Genomic DNA, 12,245 nt, shown 5'->3' with positions numbered 1-12,245 from the left:
AACTACTTTATGCACCTTTGTAGCTATGTGTGTCTCAAATCTACAAGTATAAAACTTAAGAGTGGAAGCTTATTTGAAGAATTTAATAAGTAGTTGTGCTACGTGGTATAGACGATTAATAAACGAAATTTAATTAAGAAGAGTGCCGTACTGCGTACTGAAAGTTGCGAATAAAAAAAAAAAGTATTTTTGAATAAAGTTAGTAATAATAGTAGTAATTGCAAGTTTGTAAAATTTTTCCGTCATAAAAACATTGTGTATCCATAGGGATATTTAATTCATCGATAACGATAAATATCTTTAACAAATATTTATTATGATATATTGTTAATCAAATCGTGATTGGAATACGTGCAAAAATATTGTGCATCACTTACTTTACAAAGTTAGGCAACCATGTTTGCAGTGGAAGGGTAAAAACCTATTAGATTATAGGCTCTGTTGGCCAGTGAAATTACACAGCTACTCCAACAGTTTTGCGCTTTCGACCCCAAATTAGGGTTCCGCGTATTCCACAAGGAAGGCACAAACGTTAAGGAACATTTACGTGGGTTTGCCACTGTCGTCTACCTCTTGTGGTCGTACCCTCCGGCGAATTATAAGCCTACAGCCCTTGAATACTAAGAGGGCCGGATAAAAATTCACCCCTCAGGTAGCCGCTTCTAAGCCGACAGATAAGTTCGTCTCACAACCACGAGGCAGGAAGAATCTGAAGGAAACAAATCAATCCCCGCGTGGGATTGGGAGATCAAGCGGACAGGTAAACAAAAATGCTTTACGACTTGGTTGTTGATCCTTGGCTAACAACGTAAAATAAGGAGTCTGTTTGGGCTCTAATAAAACACAGCGATTTGATCTGTGTATGTAAACAGGGGGTTTATGCACCCGAGTGTAGGTATTACAAATTGCATCGACATTGATATATTTTTTGTAAATTGCCCAATTCACTCAGGGGTTTGTGTTTATCCTGTTATTTTAGAGGAAATGTTTTCTGGCTGGAAGCAACATTCCATGAACCTTTGTCAAGACGTGTCAAGTTAAAATAGGTATTTCTTTTAATACTTAGCTATAGGTGTATACTGACCGTTGAAGTCAGTTCCATTGGTCAGTTCCATTTCATTACATTCCATCCAAATTAGTGGATTATATCACATTCCTTGATAATTATGACGTTCAATCAAGAATAGGTAAATTTATAGTATAGATATTATATTATAAGTACCTGTGTATGTAAGTAGCATGGCCTATTTCCACGTCACGTAGACAACTCGCAAACGAGAAGCTACAAACGAGCCTAGTTGGTTAGTCGCGGACATGTTGACTCACTAATGACTAATATTCTTTATATTATTATGTTCGTTTGTTAGATTCTTATCTATTTTTCATATTTAAGTGTGATTGTATCTGTAAATTAACGTTGCAATAAAAAATAACTAATGACAAAAAAGTTAAATTTGCGATAGATAAGTGTCGAATACCTGTTTTTAACATATTACTAGATAACCGTGTTTAACATCTCTTTATGTCTGAACAAAAGTACGTGTAATAAACAAAATAAGTCTGTATATATATATATATATATATATACTGGACAGTTTTAAATGTTTTTTGTAGGAAGGCTATAATATGAACTTTGAATTTTAAAATATCTAACAGTTTTTATAAATATTTATCTGATTGTCAAGCACTTGTCTATATAACACTGAAGTGGAAAATAGAATGTCAAAATATAGACAGCGCAGCCTCATTCACGACGCGTGTTCCTGTTGACACAATTTCTTTGTAAAACAACTCTTTTGCGGAGGACAAAATAGAAATAAGTTTGAAATACTGAGGCTAGACACAGTTACTGGCTATACTTAAGTATGGTGGCCGACAAAATAAAAGTGTAAATATATTATAACCTGGTAGGTATTATTCACTGTATAACGTGAACGTCCGAAAACTTATTATTTTTATAAGTATGAATAGTTCTTATTATATAGGAACTAGGAAAAAAGGGGAGAAGCAATCGCAGTGCAGGACATTACCCTACTAAATGCAGTGACAATTTCAAGTACATTGCAGGGAGTCAGTGGATGCAGGTGGCTCAGGACCATTTTTTCTGTCAAAGGGACCTTTAGTTATAAGTCCACCCTAAACGTAAGTTCAGCAGTGGACACTTAATCGCTGTAATGATGACGTTGACAGTTGTCTATATACAAGTACAACGGAGATTTGTTTAAAAATTCTCGCTATACATGTATATAGTTAAAATTTGATTATAAGTTTTAAATATATAAGTATGATAGTTACTACTAACATCAGACATACATCGATGTTACATACATGTGTGATTATATACATCTTGATATCTCGGAGACTACGTGTACGATATTAGTTTGGTCAATAATATCTAATGATATAGATTTGTACGTATTGTAGTTTATATATATATATATATATATATATATATATATATATATATATATATATATATATATATAAACTTTGGTCAATAATATCTAATGATATAGATTTGTACGTATTGTAGTTTATATATAAGATTTTACTAAATAATACTAAATATACTTAAGTGGTTATCATATTACATAAAAGAGGTTCCTTAACGTGGTCATAGGTAAGCTTATCACGTCAACACCATAAAATACTCCGCGAAAAGTGAGTGTAGAGAATGCTTTGAGGTCAACGATAATATATATAATAAAAACACAATAATAATATAATATAATATAATGATATTGACACGGAAAAATCTCTAAGCAACTGTTTTGTTAATAATTGTCACCACAATCCTATTTTTGAATAAATCCATTAATGATATAAATTTAATTAAATAGCAATTGGTTGTTATCAAGGCACAGAGCCGCAGATTATTTATAGCTTTTTGTCGTTTCGTCAAAGGTAATTGTTAAAACTTATTTAAATATTGCTTATATAATCTGACTTCTTTTTACATTTGGTATTTATTCATTACTAAAAAATAATAAATGAATGACGAAAATATTATGCCATGTTAGTTAGTAGTTTAGTTAGTTATAAGATATTTCGCTAACACTGCCTTCAAACGCTATCTGTTTCTACGTAATAGTTATCTGGTAGAGACTGCCATACGGCATTAAATTCATGGCTTATACAAATGTTATTGTGTAATAAATAAATAAATATTCTGACTCCAAATGTAAAGGTATAAGGTGAGGCATAGGATAGAGGAAATAAAAGATATAGATATAAAGATATCTATGTTTTAATAATTATCCAACATTTAATAACAAATGTAAGTTAATATAAAAATCCCAGATAATAAAATTGTTTACAATTTGTACTACTAAGTGTATGTAGAATATTTAATTTCCATTGCAACAAATCTATTGAACCATATAAGTGAAAGGTTTTACTCCAGAGGATTCGCATTTATTCGAGAGACTAAGTAATGAGGCTGTGAGCATTCTCGATGCACTTTTGCAAAACTAATTGGTTCTACTAACTTCAGAATAAAAATCTATTTGTTGCCCCATTTCCCTCACTTCTAGTGCTGTTCTTTAGATATTGTGAATTACTGGTATATTTTTATAAATTGAGTCGAAACTAGTCATGTGTAATATTTATTTCTACTATTATAAACGTGAAAGTTTGTAAATATGTTTGGATGTTTGTTACACTTGTTTGTTACATTTAGATGGCTGTACAGATTTCATTGAAATTTGTTATCCAGTGATACTATATCCTGGACTACTCTATACACAAGCATACAATCATGCAAGCGTACATAGTCAGTTTAAAAATAATAATGTGAAACAGTACAAGTGTTTTACAATGATTATAAACGCGATATTCGAGCAAGTGTCAACAATCAACACCATGTAGGTGTACCTACACTTTTATAAACTTTTAATTAGTAGGATTTTACTTTTAGCCTATGAGGATTTTTATATACTTATTTATTAAAAATAATTTCTGTTACACACATTTAATTTATGTATAAACTTAAAATGATACATAGCTATGTATTTGATGAATATATACCTCTCACATCACGTGTAGCGCAGCTACGCTTACTGAAATATTATTGTAAAATTTATAAGTGCGTGATCAGACTGACAAAATAGAGAGTTGTTCCTAAATGTATTGCACCCACAAAACACGTTCCAGCCGCCTCTTACCGGGATTACTGGCGTGTCGTGTTTACACTTGATCGATAGTGTCGGTCTTCAAGCTGCACAGCACAGCACTAGTTCAACGGGCAGCGCCATTCCTATCACGTACGTAGCGAGTGAAGGATCTCTAACAGCGACCTCCCAGCGTTCCACGCTCAACCTCGACAAGAAAGAGCATGGTGCAAGTCATTGCGTAATCGCGTGGTTACATGGCAAAATGTCATAACAAAGCATATTATTTGATAGAAGAAGTGGTGTAAGTAATTAATTTATCACTTTAATAGTGCCAAATTAGTTTTCATTATCACAGATTAATATTTAACGACCTCCACCCGACACTCGTTGCGACCTCCATCAACATCGATTTGTGTAACTAAATAAGATTCTAGGTACAACTCTCAGTCAGGTCGGGTTTCAGATTATATTTCGGGACATAATTTTTTTTAATATAGAGTTGGCTTGATTATCTGGTACATAGCTTTAATTAATAAATAATGTAGGTACTTGTAATCGTTCACAAATTTGTGTACTTGTTATTTGTCTCTAACGGTAGACAGATGGTATAAAAAAATTAAAGAAGTAGTTTAACATTTTGTGAAATTATCGAATTCAACATAACAAATAGCTTATTGTCATAGGTATTATGATTCTGTAACTTTTTGTTTTGTAATATAGATATAACAATGCCCAAATTTGCGAATAGCCATACAAGTACCTACTCGTAGTATTAAAAAGCAACTTTTATTAATGAATAGGTAGATATCAAACTGTTAGTAAGCATTAATAAACATAGCATCCATTTATTTTCAAATAGCTAAAGAAAAGGGGCTGTTTCATGAAATTCGACCTTGGTATCTCTGATTATTATTAAAGGTCACAACCTTTAATGAACTTATCGAACCATCAGAGTTTGCGTCATTTAGAACTCGCAACTCCCGTTAGCTGGGCTTGAATGAGCAACTTACATGAGCCAGAGATAAAGACGAATGCGGATTAAGACCACAGTTAGAACCGGAATATCTACATTTATGCGAGTTTTGCAGTGTTTGTTAGTACGAGTTTCTTAGCTTTGTTTGTATAACAAATTGTGGCTGGCCTTTAATAAATTTCATATTAACAGACACATTTAAGGGATTTAAGATTATACCTTATAGGTAATGTAACCAAAGTTTCAAGTAAAAAAGTTATATAATATATATTTCCTAATATACAAACGTTCGAAACATTTTCATTCTCCATTTTATTCCAGAGTCGAAATAAAGGTGTACGTAGGTTATTTGAATAAAAAATAATTTGCAATCAAATATGATAAATATTTACCTATTATTAAAAGTTTTATTCGGTCGAAGTAGCAGATATAAATTAGTTTTAGCATAAAAAAAATATTTATCAAATTTAGAGTACCAATCTACACTATTATTATAAAGAGGAAAGATTTGTATATATATTTAATGAATAAATTTAAAAACTACTGGGCCGATTTCAAAAATATTTTATCATTAGAATGCTACATTATCCCTGATTAATATAAACTACAGAAAATTTTAACAATAGGGATTCATATGAATACTTCGATAATGTAACTCAAGGCGTGAAAAAGATACTAAAAAATTCTTATACCGCGTACGTTGCTGAAACTATCGACAATAGAGCAAAGTGATGTACTACATTATTATAGAGCATAAAATATCTACAAAAAAATCCGCGCTACCATATGTCTAACTATTACAGTTACGTCACACTAACTACTACTACGGCTCGGCGCACATGTATGAGATAGGTAGGTATCCGCGCAGTCAGCTTCCTACGCAGCGGACGCTACCGACATTGTTGACTTTTCTAAAGATATATTTACTTTACGTTTATTCCAAAATGTTCAAAAAATTAATGTCCAGCCGTGCGAAACTGGAGCGGGTCGTTAGTCAATAATATACCTAAATTTAATTAGAAAAACCACTTGAAAATCTAGTCATCTTGAATGTCTAGACTGATCAATCAAGATAAAGAATGGTTTATATTACTTTGGTTATTCTTGTACCTATTATTTGGTTTAATTTCAGTATTGAATCAAATTATGTTCAACCCTTTTGAAACATTTTAATTAAGATCCTAAATTAGTTGAAATATCCAAATGAACGCGAAATTTCTACAGTTAAATGCCTCGTTATGATTTCATTCATTCATTTTGAACCGACTTCAAAAAGAAGGAGGTTCTCAATTCGGATGTAATTTTTTACATTTGTTACCTCATAACTCCGTCCAAATTTTTTTTTCTGAAAGCATGTACTTACAAATTGGTCCCATACAAATGTTATCAAAATCGATTCAGTAGTTTAGTTTTCAAAATAATTACTTTTGCTACAACTGCAGTCAGTTTTTTTTTTGTGGAGCACAATCTCAATTAATTATCAGATCATTATTTGAAAATTGTTTAAAACTTGTGGGTACTCATGGTACACTACGTTTGCTTTTAAGGTCGCAAATCAAGATTTTTCCTTTCTATCAGTTGTCAATATTTCGGGTTATGAATTACACGGTAATGAATAGAGTACAAATTATGTACATCATCATTATCATCATCATCATCATCATCATCTGACATTATCTTTCCACTGCTAAACATAGACCTCCCCTATAGATTGCCATAAATAACAGTCCTGAGCTATCTTATGTCATGTACATACCTATTAATATCTATTACCGTTGGTCCGTGTACAGGTCATTCTTTTTTTTGGAGAATTTTAATTAATTTTTGTAGTTTCTATGTTAAGATATTTTAAGAATCCTATTAACGAATACTGACACTAAGAAATGGATTCTCTTAATAAACACTGTGTATATTTTTGAAAGTTTTGTAACTTGTGCCATATCCCATTAGGCGCCACAATGTTGCAGATTGCAAATAACAATTTAAAGAGCATACAATTCCAGTTCACGCGTCATGACACAAGTCAACTAATGAGCAGTAGTTTACTATTGAATATAAAATGCGAAAACGTACAACAATATTAAATTGTAAGTTTCGAAATATTGGTAGATTTTATTTTATAATCAAAATTAGCTAGTGAAGCTAGAAATAAGCAATCGAACTGAATATTCCTTGTCGGTCTGTTTATTACGTCACCACGTGAAAATTACTGAAGAGATTTCAACAAAATTTTATAATAGATACACTTAAATAACTTAATAGAGTAGGTATCAAATAAACCGACGAACTAGTCGATAGACTTTTTTCAGAATCTAACGAGCGAATCACAAGATAAAGCTTTATCCCTCTCTATTGTATATAAATTCACATAGAATTTAGAGGTCTTTGTTAATTGAGTGGTCATGTTTACGATAAGCGGGCAGGTAAGTGAGATTTTAAGGGATCAAAAAGGTGTAAACAGGCATATAGTATACGAAAGCATTTCGTATTCAGATTGGAAACGGATTGGAAGGATTCTTGGTAATGAGTGAATTACAGCTAGTTCCAAAAATTCGTTATTTGATAAAGGTAGAAAATTATATGTATATACATATATAAGCAGATTAAAATACAAAATCACCAAAAGCCTAACTGCGGTTCCAACCGGCAACCAACCGCCAACCAACCCGCCGCCGCCAACTACCGGCAACTATTAACAGATTACTATTTAATAATGTATATCCATATACATGCACAAAGGGAATTTTACGAACTTTATGTGTTTTTCTGTTGTGCGTATATATAGACATCGTTTAAAAATGAACATAAGTTTTAAAAATAATATTACTATTGAATATTATATTAGATGATACATCATCACACGCAGAAATGAATAAATAAGAGACATTGACCAACGAATGATATTTTACTACGCTTCACTTATAATAATAATCACTAACTTCTTAGTTGATTTTTACACTTATGTAAATATATTGAAATTAAATAAAGAGTCATTTTCTTTTTACTCTTTATTTAATTTCAATATAATTATGTATTATGCATTTTTATTTATAAATTGAAAAAACATCTGCGTATTTAAAATATTTGATATATCACGTAGATAAGTACTCTGCTTTAGGAAAATAATATAAAAACGCCGTTTCTCAAACGCTGTTACTCTGCGCACTGTAACTAAATAACTAAACTTCAGGGAGAAAATTTTAACTTTTAAGATGTTGAACTTAATTTTAAATATAAACACTAATTCAATCTTTATTATGATAAAATGTAATAACAATAGACTACTGAATAGAGGAAAATGTTATTAGGTAGATATGTTTCTTATGCAGTTTGAAATGGAAAAAATGGCTAAGAGACTTTCTAGTGGACAGTGACAATCGTCACATGTATCCAGCAACATGCCTTGTGTATCACAGAATACATTGTGACATTTATTCTTCTTCACATGTTGTACCTACTACCTCTTACTTTGTACTCTGCTACACGGGTTTTGTATGCGAGATTTTTGAATAAAGTCTGAATTAGCATATAGTAGTACATAATTATTATAAAGGTGATGTCTTTTATTATATGAAATTTATAATGCATAGTAGGCCTAAATAAGTACATATATTAATTTTACTTGTTCAAATATGTTTCATTGATATTTACGACTGATGACAAGCTTCAATAAAAGTCTAGAAGTAAGCAATTATACCAATATATGTAGTTATAATTTATGTAATTTAGGTTTTAGATCTTCACTTTTATCTTAATTTAGTTGCTCTTTGATGTAATAAACTCATATTTATGCATATAAAAAGATTTCCAAATTACCAGATTTTCAGATAACTTCTAGATTACCTCGTGTACTCATAACTCCGATAATACCTCCATTTAGAAGAACTGTTCTGGGTAGTAATTCTCGATAAGTCGAGTAAGGTTAACGAAAAAGGTAAAACTATAAATAGCTGCAGTGACCAGGTCGATATTTGGATAGTCCAATTGCTTTTGTACGAAATATCTATAAATATATAAAATGAGTCGTGCTGCTGGACCTGCTTATGGATATGGTGGTCTAGTTGTTAAGCATTTAATAATAGTTGTAAGCTTTATATATTTCTCCATACTTATTGTTATAAATGTATTATTATATGCTGTGTTTGCCTATAAAGAATTGTTATACTTAGTTCTAAGCTCCATAATTGTATATATATTTACATTATTTCGGATGGAAACAATTGTTGGTGAACCTAAATAAATAAATATATATGAAATTTAAATTACAATCTCGTTATCAATCCAAAAAAATTGTGTTAAAAAATTCAAGTGATTGTTAGTAACAATGAACTGAAAGACAGACAATCAAAGTATTTTTTGTCAACCACAGTCAGGAGGATGCAGGAGATGTTTTAAAAGGGACGCTGTTGCCCATCCCTGACTTTCCCTTAATCGACTCTTACGACGCCCACGGCAAAAGAAGGATTGGCCTATTCTATACCATGACCACACAGCCATTATTATATAATATTATGATAAGATATTTTAGATATAACTATATGTACGTAAAAAAATATATGAATTATAATAATGCTTACTGAATAAATAAATATGAACATAAATACAATTTTATTTCGTTCATAGTCATGAATATTTATGTATTGACGTGACTATGCGATCTACAAAGAAAAGCAATCACGTTAGAAGCATTTCCGATTCGGACGCCATTCATAATACGACTTTTATTTGGTTGGACAACCGACACTAATGGACCGAGCTAATTAAACGGACACGTCAAAGGCTCCTGCAATACAATTGCTTGTCCCTGTCACGCTTACATACAATTACCATCCAATGATGCATATTCATTGGTTAGTTTGACCAACCATTGAATGTAAATGAATGGGCATCGGTTATCTTACTATCGCATTGATTTTGTGCATTTATGCACAGATAAATGAGATGAAATGGGCGATATTCGATTTTACTTCAATTCATTCTAATATATTTAATGTTAAATGTATAAATATAATAATAAATGTATAAGTTTTATATATAATTGTAATAGAACTTAATAATACTAATTAAGTTGCAAGTAATTCTGATTTTCGCAAAGTAACAATTTAAATAAATAAAATATACCTACTGCGTAGAAAATCCATATATTTCAAAGTACTTCACCATATTTATTTGTAACTAGAAGAACCAAGTTCGAGATACAAAAAGTAACAGAGTTACTGCATACAAATACTCTGTTATACATTGCAATGAGCTCTGAACTAGCCACGTATAAAATACGAGTTGCGGCGGTCAAAAGCTATCGAAGGGTAAAACATAAATTATATAGCGAGTCTCGTTTCGTCGTAGCGTTATCATGGAATGCTACGATTTACGAAACGTCAAGCTCTACGAAAATGTCGTACGTCTGCGGACAATGAAGTAGCAACGCAACCGAGCTCGCTGGCAATGCTCGCTGAAATCTTTTGAGCTCACATCAGACAGAATAGACGCTAGGATTCCTCGCAAACGATGCCACTTTTGCCAAGTTGTTCTGTTTAATTTATGCAGACGAGTTTTATGTCAAAATAAAATAAATGCTATAGATCGACGACCGACGGAGCGCAGCGGTTTTGGACGTTGTCTTAAAATGAAGTTTCATGTTTCGTTTTAATGTCTTGTTCTAAACAAACCCGAATAAAATGAGCATTGAAAATAGTCCCTTTTTGGTTGTTCTAATGTGCAAATTCCAGTTTTGTCTATCTAATTTTAAAAATATTTGTTTGAAAAAAATATGTAATTTATTAATATTGAATTAGGTATAAATATTAGAAAAAATGTGCTTTTATAAGCTGTTAATATCGAGGGATTTACAAAATATAGCAATATTGATGACGATGCATGGAATTTATGCTAGGGAAAAGAAAATCTGTCCTTCCAAGGATTACATAATTACTCCTATTTACCTACCATAGTAAGTAAATAATTTGAAAATAAATAAATAAATTTCCTTCTGCGAATACTATTATCTCCTCTGTTTGTTCAGATGTATATATTTTATACTGATGCTGATGAACCTATGTTATTATTATTTTACATTTACTGATCAATGTATCCTAGGATCTTTTTTCTATTAAATATTATAAAATGAACATTAATATAATATAATAGGAATTTAAAAATATATACTTATATACAGTACTTATAAAAAGTAAATACCCTATATATGTATATTGTTGTTTTTGTAGAGGATTATTATTGAACGTTGACTGAAAATTTGGAGAATAATAAGAGGGCCACGCAACTTTCGAAAAAGTTTAATTCAAAATTAAATTTTTTATTCAATTTACGTAAAACATGAATTTTTCGGTAGCGTTTTACAGAGTTAACTACACTCCGTAATCTACCTTTGCGTGGATTAACGTAAAATCGACGGCAGCGAAAAATATTCTGCTCTGTATCGACGCGGCGTGGTGGTTAATTACTCTTGAATATTTATTGGTCGTTTGAATAAATCGCCCGCGGCGGATAAGCCTTTAACTTGTATTATATTCATTTTTCCAACCGCTAATTTTTGGTTCACCCTTTGAACCTGTTTTTCAGAAGCTCACCAATTTGATGATTCAGAATGTTCTCATTAAAAAAAATAGCTTAATGAGCGACCTCGTTAATAATTCTGAAAATCAAAGGTCGGGTTTAAAAATCAATTGCCGGTAGTTAGATAAGGTTATAGATAGGTAATTATTACTTACAAACTTTGCGCTTAGATTAGGAAAAATATAACCTATCAATTCAGGATATGGTCCTGTTTCTGTCAATTCAAATCAATTCTGATATTTAGGTGTGTTTAACAAACATTACCTTTTAAATAATAGGTAAATTTGTAGCAATATAGGTATGTTGTTTGTGTATAATGACAAAAACCCTTATATATATATAGATATTAGAGACACAATACTTACTAGGATCGCAGCTACTATCCTTAATCTATGTACCTACTATATTATTTGTAGATATTTTTTATATACTGTTGATGATGTTCTCCGGTCCGACAATACGGTTTAATGTGGCTAGCGATACTACACAATCATAGAATTTTAAAGTAGGTTTTCTGATGTAGGTCCTATTATAGATGTATGCAGGTAATTTTATAAGGTAGGTTAACATTTTTAATGCTGAAATTA

The 12,245-nt window shown here is 31.2% G+C and overlaps 1 protein-coding gene across 1 annotated transcript in view; it reads right to left on the bottom strand.

The window, feature by feature from the left end:
- Positions 1 to 4,138: 4,138 nt before the first annotated feature.
- LOC113515375 (protein timeless homolog) overlaps positions 4,139 to 12,245 on the bottom strand; it is a 43,390-nt gene continuing 35,283 nt past the window's right edge. The window contains exon 23 of the mRNA XM_052893283.1: positions 4,139 to 4,317. The gene's annotated coding sequence lies outside the window, so the exon portion shown is untranslated. The remainder of the gene's footprint in view (positions 4,318 to 12,245) is intronic.

The sequence above is a fragment of the Galleria mellonella genome, unplaced genomic scaffold, assembly GCF_026898425.1.
Source record: "Galleria mellonella isolate WM207_F2 unplaced genomic scaffold, CSIRO_AGI_GalMel_v1 utg173, whole genome shotgun sequence".
Classification (NCBI taxonomy): Eukaryota; Metazoa; Arthropoda; class Insecta; order Lepidoptera; family Pyralidae; genus Galleria; species Galleria mellonella.
This window is presented reverse-complemented; position numbering and strand designations above follow the sequence as displayed.